Source organism: Tupaia chinensis, unplaced genomic scaffold (genome assembly GCF_000334495.1).
Source record: "Tupaia chinensis unplaced genomic scaffold, TupChi_1.0 Scaffold000070_1, whole genome shotgun sequence".
NCBI classification, from domain to species: domain Eukaryota; kingdom Metazoa; phylum Chordata; class Mammalia; order Scandentia; family Tupaiidae; genus Tupaia; species Tupaia belangeri.
In genome coordinates this window covers 2,270,719-2,276,920 of record NW_006159530.1, presented here as the reverse complement: position 1 = coordinate 2,276,920, position 6,202 = coordinate 2,270,719, and the positions used below count along the sequence as shown (strand labels likewise).

Sequence of the window (6,202 nt, the reverse complement as noted above, 5' to 3'; positions counted from 1 at the left end):
TGGACAACGTCCCGATTGGCCAGGGGCCCTTTATAAGGTCCTAGGGTTGGGGAGGAAAGGAAGAACTTCAGTATTCAGAACCTGGGGAAAATAAAGTGCTGTAGAGAAGACCGTCTCCGGAGTCGTCTGTTGCGCGACAAAAAGGCATATGAAAAAATGCTTGACATCACTCATCATAAGGAAAATGCAAATCAAAACAACAATGAGATACTAACTAACTCAGTCAAAATGTCTAAGATTAAAAAAACAAAAAATGGTAAGTGTTGGCAGGTGTGTGGTGAAAGGGAAACTCTTTCACTCTGCTGGTGGGAATGTAAATTAGTCCGGCCACTGTGGAGAACAATTTGAAGATTCCTCAAAAATCGATAAATAGAACTACCATATGATCCAGCAATCCCACTCCTTGGTATATATCCAAAGAACAGAAGAATTCTTCATTGGAAAAGTGCTCGCACATCGATGTTTATTGTGGCACTATTCACAATTGCTAAGACATGGAACCAACCCAAACGCCCACAAACAGATGAATGGATTGAAAAACTGCGGCACATATACTCTATGGAATACTATTCAGCTATAAAAAAAACAGCAAAACCCTTACTTTTGACAGAAAGTGGAAGAATATGGAAGATTTACTACTGATTGAAGCAAGCCAGGCTACGAAGGAGAGACATTGTATGTCCCCTCTTTATATATACCTAGTGTCAGCACCCTATGACTGAAACTGATTGACTAAAGGATATACAAACACAGTAAGTGAGTGTAAATACCAGATATAGTGTGTGTGGAAGAGTAGGGCCTGAGGAAAGACATTTAGAAGAAAAATAGGAGGTAAAGTATTAATGGGACAAAGAAATGTGATATTATCTGTTGAAGCTATTTTACAGTTTAATCAACTGGACGGGGGAGAAATGTTCGCATATTGAAATATGCACTTTGTGAGGTAAATAATGTGATTGAATGTATAAGAAAATGAAATTTAAAAAAGAGGAAAAATAAAGAAGGAATAGAGCTTACTTACTGCTTCCTCTTTTTTTGAAGCAGGCAAACAAGGGCAATTGTTTCTGCAGTTGACAGAGATGGACCATTCTCCAGCTTTTTCCTTGACATTTGAATGAGTAACTTGGAGCCTACTGCCCTCACTGGTGGGGGTTAAAGTCCACAGATAGGGTGAGGGTTAAGATGGTCATAGATTGGGATCAGCAGCTGGTGTAATGGCTACATCTCTGGACTCCCATGTAGTCGACTACAGTTTGAGTTCCAGACCCGGTGGCTTAAACTCCTGTCAGGTGCATGAGCATGCATGCCCAAGATCCCGAGAGGAGAATGGAGGAGAAGAGATTGTGGCCTGGCCATCCCTGGCATGGCCATTCTCCCCCTCACCCCCTTTCTGTCTCTCTGTTTCTCTGGCAAGTGCATGCACCCTATAGCAAAAACCTCTCCAAAAAACATAAATAAATAAAAGGTGGTTAGAGATTGGTTTAGCCACAGTCTCAAATCCAGTTTTACCCAAAAAACTCTGTATGTTGTGTTTTACTGCACAGCCATAGATAAAACTGATTCTTTATTTTAAAGTTCATTTAAATGTATTTTTTCTGAAAGAGAAAAGAAAAACACTCTCAACAGGATCTTCATGCCATGATCTACTCTCAGCCCCAGCTAGCCAGGAGCACGGGCGTGTACCTGTGTGCCCAGTGAGCAAACCCTGAGATGTTGTTATAGTTTGGATAATGGTCTGCTCCATAGAGATTCATGTTTTGCTATCTAGTCTCTGTAGGTGATGATGATGGAACCATAGAGATGCCAGTCTCATGAATGGTACCTTAGCCTGCTTTTACATTGCTAACCAAAATATGTGAAACTTGATAAATTTCAGATAACAGAATTGTATTTTGACTCACAGTTCTGGTGGCTGGGAAGTCCAAAGGCATCACAAAACAGCAGAGGCCATCAATTTTAGCAGAGCAGAGCATGGTCTGTATCCATGTGGCACGCTCTCTCTCTGCATTCTGATTTTCTTCCCTCTGCTCATTAACTCAACAGAATTTAATCAGGGAAGCCTCACTGTAAGGATGATCAGACCCAAAGGCTCACCTGGACACCATGAAGGAATTAAGTCTTCTTTAACACATTTATAATGCTGTCAATACAATCAAGCCCTAACACATGAATTTCTGGAGAATATTCAGTCACTACCCACTAAGACCAAATTCCAAAACATAAAACTTTGGAGAACAAACCATGTCCCAAAGCACAATGAATGTATTAATGCTGTCTCCGGAGACAATGGAATGAGTTCTAGCTCTCAGGAGGAGTGAGCTCTTGGGAAAACTGCCCTTAGTTCTCTCTCTGCGCATGCCAGCCATCCCCCATGCTTCTGTCAGTCATGCTGGAGGCTGGCCTACGCCTTTGACTTTTTCCAGTCACCAGAATGGTGAGTCAATAAACCTCTGTTTCCTTATAAATTGCTCTCTCCGGCATTTCTATTAGCAAAACAAAAACCCACTAGGAGAGATGTGGACCCAGGACCTGCCTGTGCGGGTTTAGTTGTGTTACTGTTGCACCACCATCTCACCCCACACTGACTCTTTCTACCTTCTGTCTCTGTGTCTCTGTTAGACCCCCAGGACCCTCAGGGGAGAAAGAGATATTAGAGCCCAAGGTTCCAAGAGAAGCACTAGTGAAGATGGAAACAAAAGGTACGTGTTCACTGACTTGTACTTTTCTTGGTATTTTGAGAAAATTCTGTTTATCTGCCTGTCCAGTGCCAGAACCAGGAACCCAGTTAGTCTCTCTGAACCTTAGGTCCTTATTGGTAGGATAAAGATTGGGTGGGGATGAGGTTGAGCATTTGGCATGGTGGTTAAGGCACTGGACTCCCACATAGCCAACCATGGTTTGAGTCCTGGATCTGGCAGATTGAAAATCGCTCTGGGCATGTGTGCATGTGTGCCCAAAATCCTGAGGGGAGAATGGAGAAGGGGTTGCAGCATGACTATTCCCACTGGGGAGTGATTTCTCACTCACTCTCTCTCTCTCTCTCTCTCCAACAAGCACACATGTCCTATGGAAAAAAAAAATAAGGGTAGCTCATTTTAAACAAGGGTCATGCCATTCCTTATGCCCCTTGGTTCATAATAGGACATGTACACCGCCTGGTGAGTTTTCTATCCTCTCACCTTGAATGGCATTCTGAATGCCTTCTGGGCTCTAGGACATCCTGATAAAATGTCAGAGGTGATTAAAAAAAATAGTAAAGACAAACAACAGGAATCTTTGATCTCTGGGTCTGATTATCAGTCCATTAAAAAAAAAAAATAGAGAGTGAGGTCCAGTAACGCTCTCTAACCACATTAAACCACAGCGTATCTGATGCTCTGCTTGCTGCAGGGGCCTGTAGTCCTCAGGAAATCTAATAAAGGAAGTGTTTTATCTCTGCTCTCACTAAAGCTGTCACACTGTGTTATGGGCAGTAGAAAGTAAGATCTGGAAAGTCCAGCACCAGGACTGTCCTACGCCCATGTCCGTGAGTGCTGCTAGGGATAAACCCTCTGTTTCTAACGTCGATTTTCCATGGAGAGAGAAAACAGAAGCTCTTAGGGATTAATGATCTGCTCAGAATCATAGAGAAGGTACCAATAGAGTAGGAAAAACAAAGAAACTGTGCCAACTAACTGAAAAACAAAAACAAACCCTGACTATCTACCATGAGCCAATATTTTGCTAGTCTCTAAGAGCAAGATTAAAAAGATTTTTTTTTTAAGAGAGATTTTTGCTATAGGACGCATGAGCTCTCCAGAAAGAGACACACAGAAAGTGAAACATCACCCCCCAGGAAGGATGGCCATGCCACAATCTCCCTTCTCCTCCATACTCCTCTCTGGATCTTGGCAAGCATGCACAAGCACCATGCGTGAGTTTAAGCCACTGGGTCCGGGACTTGAACCACAGTTGACTATGAGGGAGTCCAGCAACATAACCATTATGCCATCTACTGGTCCCAGTTTATTCGTCTTTTTAAATATAGGTCTCTGCCCACCCCCACAGGAGCAATAAAGTATTGGTGCTGCTGTGGAAGAACCTTGCAAAAAGTACCACCTTATCACTCAAGAGGGAGTGGCAATTCTTTCAGGAGATGAGAGTCAGAAAGCGCTTATCCAAAGCGTACGCATGTGGTGCCAGTTTGGTGGCATAGCAGTAACGCATTACTAAAGAGATCTTGATCCGTAGGAAAGAGCGCAGGCTCAGTTGGCTGGCCAGTCTGCACTTACCAGGTCCCTGGCTGGTTGGGAAGGCTGGGTAGCAGAATCAGGGCATGAGACCCTGTTAAGTATGCTTCTCTCTCTCTCTCTCTCTCGCTCTCTCTCTCTAAAAAGCAATGAACTTTTAAAAAGATTGTTTTTTTTTTAAAAAGTTACACATTTTAATATAAAGTATGTATTATATATTAAAAAGGTTTCTCATATATTACATATAGATTTTATATGTATCGACTTCTTTCCAATCCAATTGCAACCCAATTTCCATAACTTAAGAGGCACATATAGGGGATTCGAAAATGTTTTAGTAGAGTTAAATATAATTTTATTGAAATCATTTTCCTTGTAGTCAATCTTAATAGTTATGGATTATGGATCAAATTGGTCTAAGTTAGCAGGACTCCCATGTCACAGATAATATGGCTAAGAATACATGGCCTAAGAATGGCACCATTACCACAGGTCTGGGAAGAGCCCTGAAAGTGCACCGATTTACTTCACTAGAATAAAACTCATGTTTTCCTATCAAACATTTACTTAAAAATATCTAGATGACTATTTATGTATCTTGGAAGCTTAAATAAATTGTATCTTTGCAGTAAATCCCAGTGGAATCAGCAATTAATGTTAGACTCATTCTCCAACAAGTTGCTTACAAGGAAAAGTGGTTTAGTGTCAAATATCACCATGATAAGAGCTGTTCTTTCTGCAGAGTGGAGTTGGCATTAAGTACTCAGGTACTTGCTCAGGAATGGCTGTTTTGTTTCAACTGAAGGCCAAGTTGAATGCCCACTCTGAGTGACGCAGCAGGAAAAGGTAATTGTTACATCTTAACTCTACAGAATGCAGAATTTGCTTAAGCCACCATTCATGAAGCATATATAATGGATCAGTGGCATTTTAAGTGCTTTCTATCTGTTGTCATAGTCGATCTTCACAACAAGCCTTTGAAATTCGTATGATTACAGCCATGTTTACAGATGCATAATCACAAATTATAAGAAGTAAAATAATATGTCCAAATCTACACAGGTACTAAGTGGTTAAAGCCAAGATTTGCTTTTGCATTCTAAACTATGATGTGATAAACTGCATGCTAGGCATTTCAGAAGAAGAAACAATACCAAAGTTTTCATCCTTGACTTTTAGGATTCTACAATGTTTGGGAAGTCAGATATTTATGAAAGTGAAGTGCTGTAAATGCTGAAGTGTTAGAAGCAGTCTACTAGTAGTATTTTTAAAAAGAGAGAGACACCAGCCAGTGATGCAGGAGTAGCACAATGCTCTGTTATGCTGGACCCTCATGGGTAGGTCCCAAGTTCACATCCTGGAGCCTGAATATACAAGTCAGGTGTGTGTGTGTGTGTGTGTGTGTGTGTGTGTGTGACAAAGTCTTGGGATGGATCACAGCAATAAGACTGTAAATTTGCCTCTCTTTCTCTCACTCTCTTTCAAGAACTAAATGAATAAACTTTTAAAAAGGAGAAAGAAGTATTTGGAAAGCTTCCTTGGAAGAGGTAGGACTTTTGTGAAATGTAAAAGAAAGTCATTTCTACAAGTTATCACATGGAAAAGGGAACCCTGGGCAAGGGTGGGTGTACACATATGTAGGTTATGGACTGGACCATAGTCTAGTGTTTAAGGGACCCAGATCCCACGTGGCCAACCATGGTTCAAATCTTGGCCCTGGCAGCTTGAAAAGCAAGCCATGCATGTGTGTATGTGTACCCCAAATCCCGACAAGATGGAAAAATGAAGCAATTGCAGAGTGACATGCCCCATTAAGGGATGCTTTCTCCTTCTTTCTGTCTGTTTCTCTCTGGCAAGAGTACACAACCTCTGATAGTTAAAGATATAAGGTTATGCTCAGAGGTCACCCTGGGTAGAGGGTGACTAGAGGCCATGATGCATGAGGGTATAGGAGATGATGGGCTTGAAAAGCA

The 6,202-nt window shown here is 41.6% G+C and overlaps 1 long non-coding RNA gene across 2 annotated transcripts in view; it reads left to right on the top strand.

Annotated features, from left to right (window-relative positions):
- Positions 1-5,512, top strand: part of LOC102475572 (uncharacterized) — a 78,276-nt gene extending 72,764 nt beyond the window's left edge. For both annotated transcript variants that reach the window (XR_333608.1, XR_001369629.1), the window contains 3 exons: positions 2,620-2,699; positions 4,972-5,075; positions 5,409-5,512. This is a non-coding gene — a long non-coding RNA (uncharacterized LOC102475572). The remainder of the gene's footprint in view (positions 1-2,619; positions 2,700-4,971; positions 5,076-5,408) is intronic.
- Positions 5,513-6,202: the final 690 nt, after the last annotated feature.